The 23,821-nt window shown below is 37.2% G+C and overlaps 1 long non-coding RNA gene across 1 annotated transcript in view; it reads right to left on the bottom strand.

Annotated features, from left to right (window-relative positions):
* LOC122216940 overlaps positions 1-1,382 on the bottom strand; it is a 63,599-nt gene extending 62,217 nt beyond the window's left edge. The window contains exon 1 of the long non-coding RNA XR_006201198.1: positions 1,266-1,382. This is a non-coding gene — a long non-coding RNA (uncharacterized LOC122216940). The remainder of the gene's footprint in view (positions 1-1,265) is intronic.
* Positions 1,383-23,821: the final 22,439 nt, after the last annotated feature.

The raw sequence follows: 23,821 nt of genomic DNA, 5'->3' as shown, positions 1-23,821 counted from the left end.
AAAAGAAGAAAAATATTTGTGTGTGGTCTAGAATTAAGTTTAGTTTGATATCAAAAGATGTTTTTCTCAAACTCAGTAAATTTTTTTCTTGAATTGTTTTCTAGAATTATATTTCATCTTTAATTCTCTTTTCCAGTTTATGAAATTATTTCCCCCTGAAAGTTGTGAATTGATCTAAAATAGCAAGTAGATGGACTATCAGTAAATAAATTTGATGACTCAATTCACCACTGTAAGCCATTATACTCTGTTATATTCAGACAGAGCAGGCTAACCACAGGTAAGTGTTTCCAGTTATTCTTACTCTTTCTGCACATTTCATTGACCTTCTTGATGCTTTTTACCTTACAGAAACATAGACACCTATGAGGCAGAGATTATGGGTAGATATTTTTAAACCAGCCTGTCGGGTTTACTTTTGAAGAAGAGCTTAAAAACAGCTAAGCTTTACTGATATGCAACCGTGTTAAACTGAGTGGTTTTAATTTTTTTCCTTACACTACTGAATATGAACAAAGCATGTAGTGCTATTAGGAACATATTGTGCTGCCCATAACTTATAATTAGAAGAATATTAGCATTTTCACTCCTAGTTTCTAATAGTTATTAGTATAGTAATACTGAAAATTGGGGAATACAATGGCATATTTATTTTTTCAAACCCTTATCCTTCTAATATTCCCTAGACAAAATTTTCCATATAACTTGAAGTAATTCACACATCTGGCCTCATGTAACGTTACTTTTGCAGATGCAGAAATTAAAATGGCTGCCTTTTCTTTAGAAAGTTATACATTTAAACCCTATTGAGATTAAATGATAATTAGAAACGTAGTTCACATAGTTCTTTTAGTATCATAAAAATGACTATGACAAAATAGTGATACAAACCACTGTTTTAAATATTACATTTTAACTTTTAAGTTGAACTAAAGAATACATTTTTTATTTTGTATTTATTTGAATTGTATTTATGATTCTCAGTGTAACATTGGTTACACTTTGGCTGTAATAATTTGAGAATTTTTTTTAGAGAACTTAACCAGCCTGACTTAGAGTCTGATTTAGAGCCTGACTTAACAAGCTTTAATGTCACCACAATACTGAATAAAATATCACCTCATGAACACAGACATAGGCTCACAGAGCACAGATATATGAAAGACACATTCCAAACAAAAAGAAGAAATAAAATAGCCGTTCCCTTTATTAGGTAACTATCTGCAATTCACATTGTAGCAAACTGCCTGCAAAGCTCTGCTTACCCAGTACATGGGCTTTCCATAACTCGGGTTCCTGAATCCACACTCCTCTCCCTAGCCTCTTGATGAGCATGGGCCTTTTGAAGAAATAGGAGAGAATGATCTTCAATAGCACACGTTCTTCACCTAGGAGTAGAGAAGAGAAGCCAAAAACCCACTTTGGGATATTTTTCCTACGGAGACTAACAACAGAGGAATTAGTGACATACAGACTACACACAAGGCCAATCCAGAATAAAATTCTCCTCAGTTTCCACACGACTTTTCATTTTTAGATTTTAAGTGAGGCTAATCAGGGCCATGTCCTCAGGCATACACCATTGTTATGTAACACTATTTCCGTAGGTCAGAATATTCTAGTTACTATCTCTTTGCCCCATCCTGTCCCATCTCCACATTTTCACAAGTAAAGTATCCCCCAGAATATCCCTGAAGAGACGTCAACCAGAAGCTCCATTGGGCCTCAAGAGATGGTGGCAGGCAGTCTGGCCTAGCAGTTTGGAGGCTTGTCTCAGTGAGCCTGCTCACCAGGGCACTAGAAGAGGAAGCCTCTTATCGTGCCACAAAGAAGAGTTGGATCTAAAGGGTCTGAAAAGGAAGCGTTTGGGGTCAAACTTCATCAAACTTATTTTATTTTTTTTATTTTATTGTATTTAAAAAATTTTTAATGTTTATTTTTGAGAGAGAGAAAGACAGAGTGCAAGCGAAGGAGGGGCAGAGAGCAAGGGAGACACAGAGTCCGTGGCAGGCTCCAGGCTCTGAGCTGTCATCACAGAGTCCGACGGGAGGCTCAAACCCATGAACTAGACCATGACCTGAGCGAAGTCGGATGCTTAACTGACTGAGCCACCCAGGCACCCCTGCATCAAACTATTTTAGCTAAAATTCCAGACACCTGAAAATAGAACTGCCTTTTAAAAGTGTGACTTGAACCACAGTATGTGTGCAAGAATGTGATCATTTAAGCAATATGAAAAGTCTAATGACATACTAAGCAAGAGTACTAAAAAAATTCTCTGAGACTCTTTCTTGACTTAGTGCCCAGGCACAATCTGAACAGAAGGGGAAGAGTCTATAGCCTCTTAGCCATGCCCTTCTGGAATGAATTTTTCTAGCTTGCCCAATATCCCTTCAGCTTCTCATGTTTTGCTGAGACCCAAAGATTCTGCCGAATTTAAAGGAAATTTCTAGACAAAAATAGCAAGGGAAAAGAGGGGGTGAATCTTGAATTGAACCCCTGAGAATAAAACCTTTTCAGCAAGATACAAGATAATGGATTTTTTTTCATTTGATAGGATTGATATTTTTTCTTTGTTTATTCTCACCAACATAAAGCACAACCCCAGTTCCTACGGTGAAGAGTCTTGAATATGTCTCTTTTCTAAATAAGCACAGCAAAAGGTTGTGGTTTCCCTAGCAACAGATGACTTCTTTCTATTTTTCTTTTTTGGGAAAAAAAAAATGTACTTTGGCTTTATAAAGAAGCCTTTCATCATGGGTATCAAAGCATTCTATGGCCAAATTGTCACCCTGCCCCAGCAAAGTAGATAAATAATATCCTCCCCACTTAAATGGGGGAGGAAAATGGCAGCTGGAACCAGCAGCTTCAGTGGGAACTTTATCTCTTGTACTCTGGGCTGTGTTTCTTGAACCTTCACCAGCAGCCCTGTGAGAATATTGGAAAGGGAGGGTGGCAGAAACACCCTAATGTGACCCCCAATTAGATCCTCCCCATGGGATCCCCTCCACTCGAGTGTGGGTATGACTTGTGATTTGTTTCTAATCAATGGAATATGGCAAAGGTGTGAGAGATGACTCCTTTAATTAGGTTAAGTTGATAAGACTCTGTCATAACACACTGCAGAGAGATTCTCCTGCTGCTCTTCAAGAAGTGACCACCATATTTTGCCAATGGAATTGGAAGAAGACCTTTAGGATATGACGGTGACCCCTAATCAACAGCCAGTAAAGCCAGAGCTATCAGCCATGCAGCTGCAAGGAAATGAATTTTGTTAATACCTTGGAAAAGGACACCAAGCTTCAGAAAGGTACGAAGCCCAGTTGACACCTTGATTGCACTTTTTGAGACCTTGAGCAAAGAATCCAGCTAAGTCATAGCAACCTCTGACCAATGGAAACTGAGATAATAAATGTATGTTGTTTTAGGTCACTAAGCTTGCTACCAGCAATAGATAACTAATACAGGGGATTCTGCAAGTGGATAGTTGCTAGGCTGAGGTGAGTAGTTGGATGACAATGAAAAGAGAGAGAATGAAATACAGCCTTGGAAAACAGACACATCCAAATCTGTCCCTTTATGTCTGATGTCTGACTTTAACCCCTCTAAACCACAACTTCATTTGAAGAATGGAGATAATACTTATGCCTGCATGCAGCAATATGGATTAAAAATAAAGAAAAAAAAGTATCTGGCATGGTGCCTGTCATGTAGTTGTTGTGCAATAAGAGATACTCAGCAATAGATACAGTCATTATACAAAAAGAGTTTTGACCCTGTTCCCAGAGCTCTAGTAATTGCAACATGGACAGGAGGCATTCTGTAAGCTAGCATCCCCCTAGTGAGAAAACTGATTGATGGGATCAGGTCAATGGAGAGATTTCAGAAGTCAGCTCACCTTCCATCCCACTGGGATCTCACAAAACTTGGAGCAAAGGTGGTAGAATTTCAGAGCTTAATCTATTTGGAGCTTGGCAGTGGTTGTTTGGTGGCTTCCCTTGTGTTCTATTTGTCTTATTCTGTTGTAAAAGATACATTGAAGACATTGTCAAAAACATTATGAGGCAGGGGTATGACTGAAGAATGAGTCAGTGCAGGTACACTTATTCCGGAGGATGCCCAAGTGGATTATCCATCTGCAGGAGCTTGTATGAAGAGGTAGAGAAGAGAGGAAAGTAAAGGAGGAGCAGAGAGTCAAACCAAGTGAAACCAAACACCATGGTACAATGAGAAGGTCCAGAGGCAGATCAGGGATGGGGTGAAAAATCCTTCAATCAGGGCAGAACCATAGAAGATGAAGAATGAGAACAAGGAAGGTGTTAATTTCATGGGTAGAAAGTGTGCTTTACATGGATGAATCTAGCTGCTTTAAATTTGAGACGCGAGCATAGATAGACATGACTCTGGGTTGTAGAAAACTGAAGAGATATGGCCCATCTAATAAGAGGATAACCTACATTTAAATGGTTCTGTGTTCAATAAGGAGCCTACTGCCACTGAAGGATAAAATCTTTGGGTTTTCTCTGTGTTTGAGATAGATTTCTACACAAGATGCCCAGCAAAAGAAGCTCACGGTTTTGACTAGAAGTGGTCTGACTTCCTCTAATACACAGAAAATACCAGAGCCTCCCACACCTCCCTGCACCATAATTTGCTCCTAGATGGCCATGTGCAAAATCCTGCAGTAGACATCACCACCTAGCAACTCACCAATGCTCTCCTTTTGGAAGATTCATTTATAGTTAGGAGATTTGCACATAGTTAAATTTGTGAATTCTACTATTTATGTATGTTTTTCTTTCATGAAGCCATAGAGGCATGTAGTTTTGGATGACTGAAAAACAAGAGTTTGTGATAGATTCCTTTTCTTACTGCCAATGTTTGATTAAGACATACAGAGTAACTGAGCACTCAGGAGATTGTGTGTCCTGCCCCATGTAATCCAAAATAAAAGCAATATGAAACTCTTTTAAAAAGTCAAAATTCTGATTTTCTCTCTGATGAGTGCTTCAATGCTATTTTTTAAAATTTGAAATACCAATTTTTTGTGCAAAAAAATGCCCCTCCTTTCTTTCCAGTCTCATGGTTTGCTGGTTCCCAAAGCTTATTCTCAGGGTCTTCAGTCAAGTCTCCTAGAAGCAAGAGTCTAAAAGTACATTCTAGTGCAACTCATTTTTCTTAATGTTTTATTTATTTTTTGCGAGTATGGGTGGGGGAGGAGCAGAGAGAGTGGGACAGAGGACCCAACGGGGGCTCAGTGCTGGCAGGCTGACAGCAGTGAGCCAGATGCAATGCTTGATCCCACGAACCCACGAAATCATGACCTGAGCTGAAGTTGGACGCGAAACCAACTTATCAATCAAGGTGCTCCTGTGCAACTGATTTTGAGACAGTTTTCTCAGGATAACTCTAGACGGAAGTGAAGGAAACAGAGTATGCATACGTAGTATCCTAAACAAAGATGTGAGTTAACCGAAACCAGTTTCAGGCTGAGTTTATGGGTTCAGGAGCCTGAATGGTAACCCTCAGTAGTTCTAGCTTTGGGTGGGATTTTGTACTGTGTATCAGTCAGCCATTGGCCATAGCCGTAGATTGTCCCAGAGATGGGCATAACTTCCCAGAAAATTTCAGGCTAGGTGGCTTCAATTGGTGAATGGGAATTCTTCTGGGAGGGTATAGCTGTGAACTATTAGCAGCTAACACTGTAAGCGACTAGGGATGACTATACCAGCACAGCAAGGGGGGTCAGAATGGGAAACCAGAAGTTTCCACTACATTTGCTATGCTTATCAGGAATCCAGAACAATCTACTTTATAATGAGACTTTCTTTAAAGACTCCCAAACAAATAGAGTATGTAATTACCTATATAATGTGGTTGAAATGAGCCAGGATATTCAACTCTTATTTCTTTGGGTTGAATACTTCTCTCTTCACATGGTACTCAAATATAATGGAAATAAGAGGTAACATGTGTAGCCGCACCCCCAGTAGACTCTAAGCCAAGAAAAGACCCAGAAACAGGGAAGGAGACATAGGTTTATTGGGAGAACTTATATACAGCAAGTCCAAGAGCGGCCAATTGGACAAACCATGTACTACAGGATCTATGTGCAGCAAGTTTTTATATCATAGGAACTTCACCTAGCAACTATCAATGGCCCTTCCCCTTCCTGCACAGCCACTGTTTCCAAGGATATCAAGGCCTGCCATCCAGACGCTTTTCATTATAAGGGAGATGCTCCTGGATGGCCATCCCCAGATCCCCTGACCTTGAATGCCGAGCAAACATTCTTCTGCATATTCTGTTTGATGGGAATATGGAGGGGGAACAGGATCTCTACATTCTCTATAGAGTGATTAACAGAGGCATTCAGGGTGTGCTTGCACAAGCTACCTAACCAGCATGTACCATGCAACATGAGATCCTTAGCTCCTAAATGAAAATTAGCTTCTTGGAGAAGCTAATTAGCTTCCTTAAGGCTGAGGAAGAGAATTGGCTGGGGGAATGGAAAGGGAGCACAGCTTCAAGAATTGGAGGGGTTGGGGTGCCTGGGTGGCTCAGCTGGTTAAGCTTCCAACTTCAGTTCAGGTCGTGATCTCACGGTTCGTGAGTTTGAGCCCTGCTGTCAGCACAGAACCTGCTTCAGGTCCTCTGTCTTACTCTCTCTGCCCTTCCCCTGCTCTCTCTCTCTCTCTGTCTCAAAAATAAAAATAAACATTAAAAACAAAAGAATTGGAGGGGTGGGCACCCAAGAGGAGAGGCAAAGGGCAGCATAGCATTGTTGCCTCATTTTCTCATTTTGCCCAGTTGAGCAGCTAGTCCAGCCCTCTGGCAGGCTGAGTTACACCAGTACCTGCCTAGCACACCTGCAACTGCAAAGTGAGCAGAGGCCTTTATAAGATTAACTATTAATAAGGCTGAGAAACAAAGAACACAGGACAAGAAAAGAGCAGCAGAACAATGCTTTCTCATACCCAAAGCGGCAAAACATTCTGCACACAGAACGAACTCCCAGATGACAGGAGAGGGGAAAGAAAGCAATTCAAAGTCTGTAGGGGGGAGAAAAGGAGCCAAGGGTGTTTATAATAAAAGTTAGTAATTTCAACCCATCTTGGAATAAATGGAAAGTCAGAACAGTCGCTTGAGAAAAGAGATGATTTATTAAGGAGTCTGAGTAAAGAGTTCCTGACAGATTATAATAATAAAAAAAAAAAACTCCATAGAATTCACAATTAATGAAGAAAGGGAGATCATCATCACTGTCAGAACAAGAAACTGCTGATCTCTGAACTTTGGGCTTCAGTTGTTAGATGAGCACGTGGGCAGCCGAAGCCAGGCGGTAAAGGATCCTGCAATGAAACAGGTGCAAGGAGGGAAGGCCAGGCTGCAGCCTCGTGCGTTGGTGAATGATTTATCTGGCAGAAGGCCCACTCCTCCTGGGAACTGCATATCTTTCATAACTTTTCTGGTTGGAATGAACTTCTCCATTTGAACTAAGTGTGAATAATGTAACTATGCTGCTGCCTAAGATTTTATGAGATGGGCCTTTATTTTATACTGATTTCCCAGCAGTAGCAAAAGGGAGAGAGAAAGATGAAGAATGAATTTTAACTTTAAATAGAAGCAAGCTGCTTTTCCTGACCAGATTTGAAGAATTGAACTCTCTCTTGCCACTGGAAAGGAAAGAGTTGTATCTCTAAAAGTGCCAAGGAGAACGATGTAAAATAATTTTTTTCTCAGTGTGTTTACTTTGGGATAGATACATAAATGCATTTCTCTTCACAAAAGTTCGATTTGAATGAGAACATCTGATAATTTACTAGGAAGTTCCTATCTACATCATGTTCACTATTTTTCATGCTCACTTAAAATGTCTCTCATCGTTCCTATACAAGGTATAAAACAATAGTCTTTTTTTTTTTTTCACTACCACTCTAGGTCACTGCTTGAATATTAATAACAACAAAATAATAGGATTTAATATTCAGTGCGTGTTAGGTGCCAATGTCCTAATACAGTGTTTTACATGTATTAAATAATTTAATGCTCAGAACATTCTTTTGAAATAGTATGATGGTTAATTTTATGTCAACCCGACTGGGCCATGACATTCAGATATTTGGTCAAACATTATTCTGGATATTTCTGTGAAAGTTGTTTGTTTTTGCTTTTGTTTTTAATGAGACTAACAATTAAATCAGTGAGTAAAGCAGATTGCCCTCTGTAATGTGGAGGGGTCTCATCCAATCAATTGAAGACCTTAACAGAAAAAGAATGGCCTCCCCCAGCAAGAAGGAATTCTGACAACTGACTGCCTTTGGGCTCAGATGACAATTCTTTCTGCAACATATCCTATCGTTTCTGTTTCTCTGCAGCACCCTGGCTAACACAGATAGGTACTGTTATTTTTTGTCCTTAGATGAGGAAACTGAGGATTGTTAGCTACATTTGTCTTGAATCAACTTGCAACCCCTGGCTGGGTTTTCACAATTTCTTAAGCTCATTTTTAATTCTACTGTTTAAAGCACTGAACCACAAGGCACTTAAATAATCAGACATTCCACGTAGCTGAGAGCACCCATAAAACGTGAGTTTGTTTATTCCAACGACAGGAAATTTACTAAGAGCAACTCACACCTAAAGCAGCTGTCAGTTTGACCCAGTGTCATCACGAAAGCCTAGATTCTGCAAATCTTTTCACTTCTTTGACCAAAGTTGTCCCTAAAATGGTCCCCTCCCAAACGTGCCAAGATTAAAATGTCCTGTTAAGTATTCGAATTATACAATTCAAAATTGTACAGTTTTGTGGAAAAAAGAATTTGTTTTACTTTAGAGTTCCATTGACAAAGTTTCATTTAGTCAAGTAAAAGATTTCTACAAGAAATCTAAGAGTGATTTTCTTATTTATAGATTAGTATCCAGGTAAAAGTCAGAAAAAGTTTAATCTTCATCTTATTTTTATTATAAAATAGACATTAAACAGTATATTAAATTTAATATACATGAAAAATTTTAAATGATTCCAAGTAGTAAGCAAGCTTTGATTTTATTAAAATTTACTAAAATTCTATCAAATTTTCCCTATCTTCATAATTTTTACAGATTATTTCCCACCATTCTATAAGAAAATGTGAGAGAGAGAGAGAGAGAGAGTGAGAAGTCTAGACAAATTACTTAGGATCAGCGAGCCTATTCAGAAGTAAAAACAAGTTGTATTAATAAATTTTTAAAGTACATTCCCCCCCCCCCCCCCCCGGGATTCAGACTAACTCAGAGATACTACTATCAATAACATTGCCAAAAAGTAAGTAAAATGTATTCTCGCAGCAGTTTTGTCAAGAGTAAATATAACATTGCTAAAGTAAAATGTCTAACCGAGGACACATGCTGCCACATTAGAATTAGTGTTGTGCTGGGGCACCTAGGTGCTCAGTCGGTTGAGCGTCTGACTTCAGCTCAGGTCATGATCTCATGGTTTGAGGGTTAAGCCCCATGTCAGGCTCTGTGCTGACAGCTCAGAGCCTGGAGCCTGCTTCGGATTCTGTGTCTCCCTCTCTCTCTGCCCTTCCCCCTCTCGTACTCTGTCTCTCAAAAATAAGTAAACATTAAAAAAAAAAAAAAAAGAAAGAATTGTGTTGAAGAACGCCACCTTCCGGCCATACAGAGCTTTTGGGTGTGAAGAAAGTGGTCCTCTTCCTCCAGGGAAGAAGATGGGACCCACCCAAGGGAATGCAGCTTGGAGGCTGGCCCTGGCATTAGAGTTAACAGAGACAGATGTTTCAATCTTGATTTTTCTCCTTCCCAGCTTGTGTGGCCTTGGGCTAATTACTTAGCTTTTTTGAGCTTTGATTTGTTCACTTGCGGCATGGGGCTATCAATACCCACCTTATCTTTTCTGTCATCTCTTCTTGCATTTCCATGTTTCCCGATGCTTCACAGCAAATCCCGCCATTTCTCGGTGGTCTCCTAACTTGCCTTTCCACTCCAGTTTTTAGCATCTTAATTCTCCCTAGGTTCTGCTCCAGGGAGATTTTTTTTAATTGGAAAAACAACAACAACAACAACACCAAAAGCAATACTTACAGGAGTCCAGTCCACCAACATGAAACCCATTAATAGCTTTCCCGCTGGTTTTGATTGTAAGCACTCCACGCTACAGTACTTGCTTTGACTCTTGATTCCTGCATCTTAACTCAGGTCTGGAGTTAGACTCAGGTCAGAGCTGGACTCACCTCTCTCCAGCTGTTCCCTCTCGCGACCCGCCCCCTATTGCTCCCTCCCTTACACACAGTATACAGACAGCTAAATTGCCTGCTGTCTATTTTGCACACACATCATGGTTTTTGTTGTCATTGTTGTTCTTCCATACTTTTGCACGTGTTGTCATTTGGGGGGGTGTTCTCTTTCAAGTCCTCCCACCTTCTTGTACACACACACACACACACACACACACACACACACACACGATGTGACTCATCAAAATTAGTGTCTCCTTTTTCAGAAATCTACCCTGTCCTCTCTGGTCCCTTTTTAAAGTATTATTCCTGACCCTTTTTATAAAAACATACTTCTGTTAAAGCGCATATCCCAATTTATTGCAGCTCTTTTCAGACACATTTATTCCTCTATTATTTTGTGGTTGCTGGCGGACAATGGTGGTACTTTATTTATCTTTATCTTTAAATTCCAATTCCACATCAGGTATTCAGGAAATGTTTGTCATTTGGAAGAACCCATAGAAAATACCTGACACAGGGTTCACAAAATCAATAAGCACGGGTTTGTATCCCTATCCTTTGGGTAGGAAGGGAGAATGGAAGAATAAAAAGATTACTATCAGGAGAGATTCAGAACACCTGAGCCCTCGGTCCTGCTCTAATTATTAGTGAGCTACTTCTTTTTCCTTGGGTTTCTCCCTTCTCTGTACCTTTGTTTCTTTAGCTATAATACAAAGAGAGTAGATCACCTCTTTAAGGTTCTTTACTTAGGGGTGCCTGGGTGGCTCAGTCGGTTAAGCATCCGACTTCGGCTCAGGTCATGATTTCACAGCTCATGAGTTCAATCCCCATGTATGCTGAAGCTCAGAGCCTGGAGCCTGCTTCAGATTCTGTGTTTCCATCTCTCTCTGTCTCCCCCCTCCCCACCCCCACCCCATTCATGTTCTGTCAGTCTCTTTCTCTCTCAAAAATAAACAAACATTAAAAAAATTTTTTTTAAAGCTTCTTTACTTAAATGCTTAACTAGATTCAAGCACAATTGGTTTATGGCGACTTGGATGATTCTACACAATGCCAAATATATGAAAGAAAAATAAAAGCTCAGTTGCCTGGATGCTCTGATATATGGTTCTAGACAATTACAGTGAGGAAATGATGATGTGTAAAATGTATACATATCTTCTTTTTGCATAGTTTATAAAATGTATAGTTTTTAACACTGTCAGATGCATTGCTTCATTTTGATTATCATATCACTCTTAAATTATTATTTTCTTCATATATATAAGGAATCTGGGGTTTGGAGATGTTAAGTGACTTGCTTAAGACTACACAGATAGCAGAACACTAATTTAAAGGGATACATGCACCCCTATGTTTATAGCAGCATTATTTACAGTAGCCAAGATACAGAAGTAGCCAAGATACAGAAGCAGTCCAAGTGTCCATCAGTTGATGAATGGATAAAGAAGATGTGGTATATATATATATATATATATATATATATATATATATATATATATATATGTGTGTGTGTGTGTGTGTGTATGTATATATATATGTAACGGAATATTATGCATCTATAGAGAGGAAGGAAATATTGCTATTTGCAATGACATGGATGGAGCTAGAGAGTATACGAGAAAAGTTAGTCAGAGAAAGACAAATACCATATGATTTTAAGAAACAAAACAAACCAGCAAAGGGAAAAAAAAGAGCAGTAGAGAGAGAGAGAAACAAACCAAGAAAGAGACTCTTAACTATAGAGAACACACTGATGGTTCCCAGAGGGGAGGGAGGGCGGGGAATGGGTTAAATGGGTGATGGGAGTTAAGGAGTGCACTTGTGATGAGCATTGGGTGTTGTATGAAAGTGCTGAATCACTATACTGTAAACCTGTACTCCTGAAACTAATACAACACTATGTGTTAACTCACTGGAATTAAAATAAAACTTAAGTTTAAAAAAATTACACAGGTAGCAGGAAACAGCTGAAATGAACATGCCAGTTTTCTAAAAAGATGATGATTCTACTTTCAGAGCTATCAACTGTCATCAAGATATTTAAGTCAAAGGTTGACTTTTACACTTTTCATGGGTAATATGGATTCAAAATCAGAAGTTCAATAGTGTTCATTATAGTCATCTTTATCTGGATTATATTTTTGCATTTTTGAAATGAAAGAAGAAAGAAGGGGGGACAGAGAGAAACAAGATATTTAAAATTATCAGGTAAAACATAGTTGACTCTATATTTTAGAAAACACATTTTAGGATATTAAAAATGTTATTTTTTCCAAAATCCACTTCTAAGCAGTCTGTTCTAAACTTAAATGTCAAAAATTTTGTTTCTTATTCATACACAAATTGTGCATGCCAAAGTTCTCCTACATTATTATTCAGTCCGTTGGCAAATGCTCCTCTTCCAGGTTGTCAAGTTCATTTATTTTTGGTTATTACAATCTGTTCATATTTTTCTAATTCATACTTTTATTAAATGAGAAAAGCTATCAAATAAATCTATTTAGGAAGTGAGCAGCTAGTCCAAAAGGAGCATCTGTAATGCTTCATAATACTGTTCCTGTTCAAAAGTGTTTTTATGTCCTGCTGTTCATTCAAAGCACTATCAATTTACAAATTTGAACATAAGACAACACGCTATTTTTTATCAACTTTAAAACATGTACTTTCAGAACTCAAACATTTTTCTGATTAGCTCTAGAGAAGAAAATATCACCTTATGAGAAAAAAAAATTAGAGTGAGGGCAATCCAAAATGATTATCAAATGAATAATTCTCTACAAACTTTTGAATATCTTCCCTGTAGTTCCCTCTTAACACTTGGCATACATTTAATTCTCTTTTCCTTTCCTGGTTTCTGTTTATGAATTTATTTGTGCAAGTGCTTTCTGTAGGTATTTTAGAGAAAAATATTATATCATATCAAAAGAACCCTTGCAAGGAAGGCAATAAAGTCTTTCTATACTTAAAAACCTAGGTTACAAATTATTATATCTTGAAGACATATGGCTGTTCCAGTAAAAGTTAACATTTACATAGGTTCTCTGATCTCATTTGATGCTTATCACAATGATGGAAATTAGTATATACTGCCTCCATTTTACAGATAAGAGAACAGACACAGAGAAAGTAAGTCAGAGGGAAGAGGTTGCAGATACAGTGAAAGGGAGGAAGTGCTCTAGAGAGGCCTATGGTGCAGCACCAAGTTCATAAAAGGCAGGACCTATCATCCTCTGAGACTAGAGAGGAAAGGGAAAAGATGGGAGCAGATGCAAGTATCTGAGTTCACTCCCACCTGGCATCTCCTCAGGGACAGGTCACTGGACAAGAATGAGAAAACAAGATTAAATGTAACCAGGGAAAAGAGTGGTGAAGATATGAAATGGGCACTATTGGAAGTAGTACAGAGAATTGCCAAGTAACCTGCCAATAAAAACACTTAGATGCCCACTGACTTGTAACAAGACTTAATCTCTATATTTAAAATACAATTAAAGTCTCTGCTACCAGGTTTTCTTCATTAGGGGGGCATACTAGAAAAAACTGCCCCCTGGAAAAAGTGAAGAAAGAAGCTGAAACATTTTTAGAGTGACCTATGGCATGGTACATCTAATATTTTAACTTATCCCCTGAAGTTTCTTATTTTTATGCCCAGATCTTTTATCTTCACCTTGTTTACATTTTATAAAATATTTCATGAAAAAACGATATAACAATACAGTTAACACAAGCTTTGTCAACCTTAATATTACACTATATTTGCCTTAGAGTTTTTTTTTTTTTTAGGAAATTAGACATTTCAGATACAGTTAAAGCCTACTGTATACCTTTTCGATTTTCCATTCTCCTTCTTTTCCCAGACATAACTTCCATCCTGAATTTGGCATGAATCATTTTTGTGCATAATTTTACAATTTTGCTACATGTGCATGTAGCCATAAACAATATTTTATATTACTGTACACATTTTTAAAATTTGTTTAACATTTATTTATTTTTGAGAGACAGAGAGAGACAGAGAATGAGCAGGGGAGGGGCAGAGAGAGAGGGAGAGACACAGAAGCTAAAAAAGGCTCCAGACTCTGAGCTGTCAGCACAGAGCCCGATGCAGGACTTGAACCTACAAACCATGAGATCATGACCTGAGCCGAAGTCGGATGCTTCACCGACTGAGCCACCCAGGTGCCCCTATATTATTATACAAATTTTTAATTCTAAAATGGTATCAAACTGTACCTATTATTTCTCAACTCACATTTTTTATTCTCCATGTTCTGAATAGCATTGTCAATGTTGATGCATACAGTGCTATTCATTCATTTTAACTGCTGAATAGTACTCTGCTGTATGAAAATACCACAACTAATACATTTATTATCCAACTAATGAATATTTAAGTTGTTTCCAGTTCTTCTCTTAAAAACAATGCTTCACTGAAGATTCTTACCATATATTTCCTGATGCATATGTACCTAGAATGAAATTTCCAGGTTGAAATTTCAATAGTATCCTGTAAATATAAGCAAGTAACTTTCCAACATGGTTGTACTGAATTACACTCTCCCCTTCATGCTGTGTATGAGAGTTCCTGTTCCTCCAAATCTTCAACAGCATTTAGTACTTTCAGATTAAAAAAAAAAATCCACCCTACAATCCAGCAATTACACTATGAGGTATTTAGCCAATGTATACAAAAATACAGATGTGATGTGTTTATACCCCAATGTTTATAGCAGCATTATCAACAGTAGCCAAACTATGGAGAGACCCCAAACATCCATCTACTGATGAATATATAAAGAAGATGAATGAATATATATGAATATATATGAATATATATATGAATATATATGAATGTATATATGAATATATGAATATATGAATATATATGAATATATGAATATATATATGAATACATATATTCATATATATATGAATATATATATGAATACATATATTCATATATATATGAATATATATATGAATACATATATTCATATATATATGAATATATATATGAATACATATATTCATATATATATGAATATATATATGAATACATATATTCATATATATATGAATATATATATAATGGAATATTACTCAACCATCAAAAAGAATGAAATCTTGCCATTTGCAATGTGGATGGAGCTAGAGTGTATTATGCTAAGTGAAATAAGTCAATCAGAGAAAGACAAATACCATATGATTTCACTCAAATGTGGAATTTAAGAAACAAAACAGATAAACATACGGGAAGGCAGGGAGAAAAGAGAGGGAAATATACCATAAGAGATTCTTAATGGTAGAGAACAAATCATGGGTTGATGGAAGGAGGTAGGTGAGAGATGGGCTGGATGGGTGATGGGTACCAAGAAGGACACTTGTGATGGTCACTGGGTGTGGTAGGTAAGTGATAAATCACTGAATTCTACTCCTGAAACCAATATTGCATGGTATGCTAACTAAAATTTAAATTAAATATAAATTTAAAAATATTCCATATGGAGAACAAACAGAGGGTTACTGGAGGGGTTGTGGGAGTGGGGATGGGCTAAATGGGTAAGGGGCACTAAGGAATCTACTCCTGAAATCATTGTTGCACTATATGCTAACTCATTTGGATGTAAATTTTAAAAAATAAAAAAATAAACCAAGTTAAAAATATTCCAATCTGATGAGCATAAAGTATTTCGTCCATATCTTAACTTGTATTTTCCTGGCTAATAATGATGCCACTTCACAGTTGAATTGCCAGTTTGGGCTTACTTATCTATGAGTTGTGTGTGATGTCTTTTTTCTTATTGATTTGCAGTTCTCTAAACCTTCTGGATACTAATCCTTTGTCAGAAATATTTTTTTTCCTCAAGCTATGACTTTGAGTATAGTGTCTTTTGAATGCAGAAATTTATAATTTTGATGTAAACCAAATTATCAATTATTTTAACTTTTTGTTTGTGTCTTTTGCATCTTACTTAAGAAAGTCTCCTCTATCTATGCTGACACAATATTTTCCCCAATATTTTTGCTAAATATTTGAAAGTGTTGCTTGCTCATATTTAGGCCTTTAATCTATCTGAAATTAATTTATGCATACTGTGAGATAAGAATATAATTTTATTGTCCCAATTGTCCCAGCACCATGTATTGAACAGACCATCTGTCCTTCCTAGATTTGTAATGACACCTCTATAATTTACAAAGTGGCTTCATACGAATGAGTCTCATTCTTAGCTCTTGGTTGCATTACATTAGACTGATATTCAAACTCTGCATCAGTTTGTAACTTTTTGCATTTTGACAGCCTCATCATGGGTCTTCATATCTGCCGAGGTGAATCTATCCTGTCTGTACTCCTTAAATTTTTAGGGTTATTCTTCACCTTTTACTGATAAATGAGAATTTTTGAATTGGCTTTTAAATTTCCATATAAAATCACATGAGAAAACAACTGTATTGAACTTTAAATGCGATTGTAATAAAAATAAATTAGGAGCTAAGTGACACTTTTGTTCTTTTGAATTTTCCAAACTCCAAACTTCCTTTTACTCAGGTATTCTAATATATCTTCCCACGGAATTTTATATTTTTCTCTTTAAAAGTCTAAAACTTCATTTCTTAGATTTTACCTAAGTACTTAGGTTTCCTGTCTTTGAAAAACTACATTTTCAATTAAAATAAATGTTGCTGATGTAGAAAGATGCAATTGGCTTTTGTATATTTATTGTGCAATCACAGTGTGCTGAGTTCTCTTAGATAGTCTGCCTGTAGATTCTTTTGGATTTTCCTGGTAGACCATCTTTTTATGTAAAGAGTGAGAGCTATATTTATTTTTCTTTTATTTCGTATTCCCACCTACTGAGCTGATTAAAGCTCCTAGCACAATCTGATTAATACCAGAGATAGTGGGCATCTTTTCGTCGTTCTTGACATGAATTGGAATTAATGATAAATATGAAGTTTAGTTTTGATATTTGGTAGATAATATGCTATTTAGTCTTGATATTTGGTAGGAATATAAGTTATCCCTATTTTTCTATTTCTAGTTTTCTGTGAATGTTTCCCCTTAAAAAGATAGTGAATTTAATCAGATGCCTCTTCCGTTTATATATTTTTACTTTGTGTCTTTTGATTAATTACATTAACATGTTTTCTAAGGTTAAGAAAATCCTTACTTTCCTGGTATAAATTCAACTTGCTCAAGATGTTTATTTTTCAATATCTTAGTATAAATAATTTAATATAAATACTCTAACAGAAAATAAATTGCTTGATATAGCTTCCTAATATCTGTGAAAAAAGTGAAATGCATTTTCTTGCAAATATTTTTCTGACTTGTTTAATCAAAATTATATTCCCTCATAAAATGAGTGGGAATTGTCCTCTCACTTTTTAGTGTCAGAAAGAGTTTACTTAAGATTATCTGTTACCTATTTAAAAATTTAATGTTTATTTTTGAGACAGAGAGAGCACGACTGGGGGAGGAGCAGAGAGACAGGGAGAGAGAATTTGAAGCAGGCTCTGCACTGTCAGCACAAAACCTGACATGGGGCTCAAACCCACAAACCATGAGATCATGACCTGAGCTGGAGTCAACAGACTGAGCCACCCAGGTGCCTCAAGATTATCTGTTTTTTAAATGCCATCTACTATAACATCCAGATCTGTGCTATAGAATGAATGTTCATGTGCCCCTGAAATTTATATATTGAAACTTAATCCCCAATATGATGATATTTGAGGAAGAGACCTTGGAGGTTATTAGGTCGTGAGGGTGGATTCCTCAAGAGTGGGATTAGTGTCCTTATAAAAGAGACACCAGAGAGCTTTCTTGCCTCTTCTATCATGTGAGGACTCCACAGAAAGATGACAGCTCTATGAATCAGAAGTAGGACCTCACGGGACATCAAATCTCCTGGCATCCTGATCTTGGACTTCCGAGCCTACAGAACTGTTACACAGAAATTTCTATTGTTATAACCAGTATGGCATAATAGTCTATTGTATTCTGTTAAAGCAATCTGAACAGACTTAGATAGGCTGATTTCTGCTCAAAGAATATTTGAAGTGAATATGTGCCTCTGCTCCCTTCCCAGATGGAGGGATTTATAAAGCTGAAAAATAGATGAATGAGTGGTAACTGTCATAGAAGAAGTGTAAAGTTAATCCTAAATTGGGTGCAAAGAAAGCCAGGAAGAGACACAATTGTCACCAGAGATGGTGAAACTCACCAGGAACTGGTGTTGAAACATACATCTAGAAGTGAGGATGAAGGTAGAACTGAAGGTAGGTGTAAACATAGAACTAAAAATAGGTATAGAATTTTAAAAGTTGATTAAGAATATTTAAGTTGCTAAATGGCCTTCTCCACCCCACAGAAGACTGGAAGTTTATTCTCCCAAAGGAGTAAAAAAGCAACACTAAAAACTGAGGCTTTCTTTGAAATTTTATATAGGAAAAATGGTAGCTCCAGCCTTTTGTTTGAAACTAACTCTAAGAATCCTGGCAGCAAAAATTCTACAACTCAAGAAACAGACTCTTAACTATAGAGAACGAACTGGTGGTTTCCAGAGGGCAAGTGGGTGCAGAAATGGGTGAAATAGGTGATAGGGATTAAGGAGGGCACTTGTGAAGAGCACTGGGTGTTGGAATGCTATGGAAGTGTTGAATCACTATATTGTACACCTGAAATTAATGTAACACTGTATGTTAACTACACTGGCATTAAAATAAAAACTTAATAAAAATAATAAGAAATTGGTAGAAACGTGAAAAAAAATGTCTACATCCCAAGCAGCAGATTGTAAGAGACTTGTCTACAGGGTTGTCAGATGAAATATAGGGTGCTCAATTAAATTTGAATTTCAGATAAAGAATGAATAATTTTTCTTTTTTTTTTCAATATATGAAATTTATTGTCAAATTGGTTTCCATACAACACCCAGTGCTCATCCCAAAAGGTGCCCTCCTCAATACCCATCACCCACCCTCCCCTCCCTCCCACCCCCCATCAACCCTCAGTTTGTTCTCAGTTTTTAACAGTCTCTTATGCTTTGTCTCTCTCCCACTCTAACCTCTTTTTTTTTTTTCCTTCCCCTCCTGATGAATGGATAAAGAAATTGTGGTTTATATACACAATGGAATACTACGTGGCAAAGAATGAATAATTTTTCAATGTAAGTATATTCCCTTGGGATAATTGGGCCACATTTCTTCTACAAAAATTACTCTTTGCTTAAATAAAATAAAATTTAATTGAGCACTTTAAATTTTTATTTGCTAAAAATGGCAACCTACTTGCTTGAAAAATCTGAACAGTCTTTGAGAAAACCTAAAGATACTGATATTCAGTGTCCCCTAAACAGTTTAAATTTTAAAAAGCCCCATTCATGTGCAAAGAGCTCCCAATCAGCTTTTTAGTGTCCCATTCTTTAAAAAATAATTTAGTAAATGAAAAATCCCTTTATTCATTAATAGCAACTGTTAATACTCTGAGTCGATACGACCCCAGCTACACTTTCTGGAGAGCATACACCTTATAGAGTAATTCTCCAAATATCAGTTATCTGAGCTCTTATTTCCCTACCATGCAAATCCAATATTTCTCACCGTAGAATTTTTTTTCCTAAAAATCTAAGGAAACAGAGACTGTTATGGAAGAATGTGGAGCTATATCATGCTATTCTGTCGACTTTATTATTATTGTGCTCTTAAGGGTTGTTGTTAATCCTGCTGCCAATTGCTACTTTCGTTTGAGATGAAATTCACATGAACATAAAATTAACCGCATTAAAGCAAATAATTCAGTGGCAGTTAGTGTATTCACAATGTGTGCAACCTTTATCTCTATCTAATCTAATTCTAACTTCAGGTAATAACTAAATACTGCTTCATTAATTAGTTAATTTTGTTCCTCTAATTGTTTAAGTTTTGGCCACTGGGAGATTTTTCAGTTGGCTTTTGTTGTTGTTGTTGCCCCTTTGACATAACCCATCAATGTGTGTTTTTTTTTCCAATTCTACCTTTGTTTTTTTTTTCCAATTCTACCTTTGATTGACAAATATTTGAGTTGGTCTTGATTATTATTATTATAATAAATTGTGCTGCTAGGGACATCTTTGTACATCTCTGGTACAGAAGTTAATTTAGAAAATTCACTTTAAATGGGAATATCTCTATCATATGAAAATGCCAAATATTTTTCCAATTTGTTAGCACTAATTTATACTCCTACCAACAGTGTATTTAAGCTGTCCTACTGAGTCACATTCTCTGCAACACTTGATATTGATAGGCTTCAGGTTTTGTGAATCTAGTAGCTATAAACAATGTTATATTTCATTTCTCTATTAATCAGGTTAAGTATACTTTGAAATACTTATTTGTCATTCATATTTTCTTCCTGTGAAAGTTTCTTCACAAATTTTGTCCATTTTTCCATTTTGATTTTGAGTCTATATTCTTATTGATTTATGGCAATTCTTTGGCAGTTGTATATATCACAAACATCTTTTATTTTTCTATCTTATCACTTTCCGTCAAGCATCTTTAATAAAGAAATAAGTCCTTAAGTTCAATGTAGTAATTTTATCTCTGTTATTCTGATTATTAGTAAAATCATGAATATTTTTCTTTCAGTATTGTTCCTCTATAAGAAGGTATTAGAAAGTACTTGCTTTAGGATTTATACTTGTGTTAGGTGGTGTCCAAGAGGGTTTAAGGAAGGGGGATTTTTTTGGATGGGGCTATTTCTATGATTATCTTAATAAATATTATCTAGGAGAAAAGACTAGAATAAGGCTATAGTTTTAATTGGTAAAGAAGCAACACTCATGCATAGTAACCAGGATATGGGGATGTTTGGACATTTTGTGGTTTGGGCAATATTTATGTTTTCATCTTTGGTCAAATCCTAACTCAGCCAGTTCACAGCAATATCAGAGGAGATCAGGTGCACTCAGGGTAGTATGGCCGTAGACCGTTCATAGCAATATCAAGGGCTATATGGTTATACCAGGCCAAGTCCTGGATCAGGAGCTATTCTTCTCTTGCTCGTAAGATATTTCCATTGTTTTAAAGTATCTCTTACACAAGATACTTACTAACTTCAAACATAAAAATAGTAAATTGACAGTGAAAAAACTTAGCAAATGACACTTCAACCAAGTGGTCAAAGTTAACATCACCAGTAAAAGGCAATCAATACTATATGCCTTCTGATATAAGTCATGGATAAAGGCAGAGCAGCACTCTCATGGTATTCCAGCCCCAAATGTGTAACTTGAATCTAATCATGAAGAAACATCAGATAAATCCATGTTGAGGGACATTCTACAAAAAAAACAACTTGTTCTTTTAAAAAATATCAAGGTCATGAGAGACCAAGACTATGAAACTATTCCATTAAGGACACTAAAAAGGCATTATGTAAATGCAATGCGTGATTCTAGATACACTCTAAATGATTATTTTCTCTGCTATAATTTGTGAGATGGTTGTAAATATTAATAAGATCCATAAAATTTAGTACTGTTCTGTTTATGTACTGTAATTTTCCTGATTTTAATTACTGTGGTTGTGTAAGAAAATGTCAATCTTTAGGAAATTTACACCAAAACATTTGGGGCAAAATATCATGTCTGCAACTTATTCTAAAACTTCTTAGGAAATAATAATAATAGTAATAGAAAATAGTAAAGGAAGCGAAAGTGAGAGAGAAAAATGAAGCAAATATGGCATAATATTAACATTTGGGGAATCTGGGTAAAGTGCATACAGAAATTCTTTGGATTACTTGTGAAAATTTCCTATAAATTTGGAATTATTTCTCAAGAAAAAGTTTTCTAAAACACTAAAAGAGAAGACGTTATGTGCAGAACAATATTCACTGGTACATTATTTATAACTGAAATATTGGAAGCCTTCCCAGTGTTCTATGACAAAGTAAGTTATGATGCATATGGTTAAGGAATATTACTCAGACATTAAAATTAGCCTAAAATCTAGGTAAGAACTAACTAATTAACCAAATAAATAAATTAAAATAAAATCCAGATAAGAACAACTCAATTTGCTCTCAGAAGAGAGAACCACAAAATAATTCTCTTGACTATTTTGGCATATAAATGTTTTAGGTGTTTTATAATAAAGAAACTTTTTAATTTCAGTTTAAAATCTTGATTCTTTGATCTGCCTCAACCACTCTTGAAAGCTATCAGAAGCAAGACTAGAATTCAATGCTATGGGAGCTTTGTGTTCATCTTTCTATAAAATCCTTTCATATCTCTACTCAGATGTTGAAAGGATTTTTCCAAGTCACTGTGATGGTCAACGTGATGTGTCAATTTGTCTAGGCTACAGAACTCAATTATTCAACTGAATACTAATCTAGTTGTTGCTATGAAGGTATTTTGTGGATGTGATTAAAGTCAATAATCAGAGGACTACAAGGAAGATGGCAGTGTAGGAGGACGCTGGGCTCACCTCGTCCTCCTGATCGCTTAGATTCCACCACATCGGCCTAAATAACCCAGAAAACCACCAGAAGACTAGCAGAACAGACTCTCCACAGCCAAGTGTAGACAAGAGGCCCACAGAAGAGGGCAGGAAAGGTGGAAAGGCGGTGCATGCTACACAGACTGGAGCGAGGGAGCCAGGGTGGTGGAGAGGCAGCCCATCTGGCAAGGCAGAGCCCCTGAAGTCTGGCTTGCAAAAGCGGGGACCCGGACTGTGTGAGTTCTGACAGCCAGTTGGACTTAACACCTGGAATGTTAAAAGTCAACAGCTCTGCTCTTGGAGTGTGGGGAGGGCCAGAGGACACCGGGAGGGAGAATTGTTGAGCCCCAGAAAGACAGAGCTCAGTGAGGGAACAAGACGCTGGCAAGCGCCATTTCGCTGTCCCATCCCCCAGCCGAAATTCCAAAGGGAACCGGTACCCTTCACCAAACATGCTTGTACCACACAAACGCCCAACACTGTGCTTCTGTGGATTCATCCCTCGGATGGGACTGCCTCCCTTCCAGTGCTGCAGGGCCCCTCCCTCAGGGGACCACCGACAGCAAAACTAGATAAGCCTGCCCCTCCCAAACCTGTGCACCTTGTGGATCCACCACAGCTAATACACCAGATCCCATCCAGGCAGCACCACAAGCCTGGCAGTATGCAAGCAGCCCAGACAGCGGCCACACCACTCCACAGTGAGTCCTTACCCTGGGAGAGGGGAAGATAAGGTACACACCAGTCTGACTGTGGCCCCAATGGTGGGCTGGGGGCAGACATCGGGTCTGACTGCAGACCGCCCACCAACACAAGTTACTCCCGACAGCACAGGGGAAGTGCCCTGAAGTTTGGAGCTATTGTGGGGACTACCCAGAATGACAAAACGGAAGAATTCTCATCAAGAGAAACTCCAGGTAGTAGCAACAGCTAACGAAGTGATCAAAACTGATTTAAGCAATATAATGGAACAAGAATTTAGAATAATAGTCATAAAATTAATCACTGGGCTTGAAAAAAGGATAGAGGACAGCAGAGAATCTATTGCTACAGAGATCAGGGACTAAGAAACAGTCATGAGGAGC

The sequence above is a fragment of the Panthera leo genome, chromosome B1, assembly GCF_018350215.1.
Source record: "Panthera leo isolate Ple1 chromosome B1, P.leo_Ple1_pat1.1, whole genome shotgun sequence".
NCBI classification, from domain to species: Eukaryota; Metazoa; Chordata; class Mammalia; order Carnivora; family Felidae; genus Panthera; species Panthera leo.
This window is presented reverse-complemented; position numbering and strand designations above follow the sequence as displayed.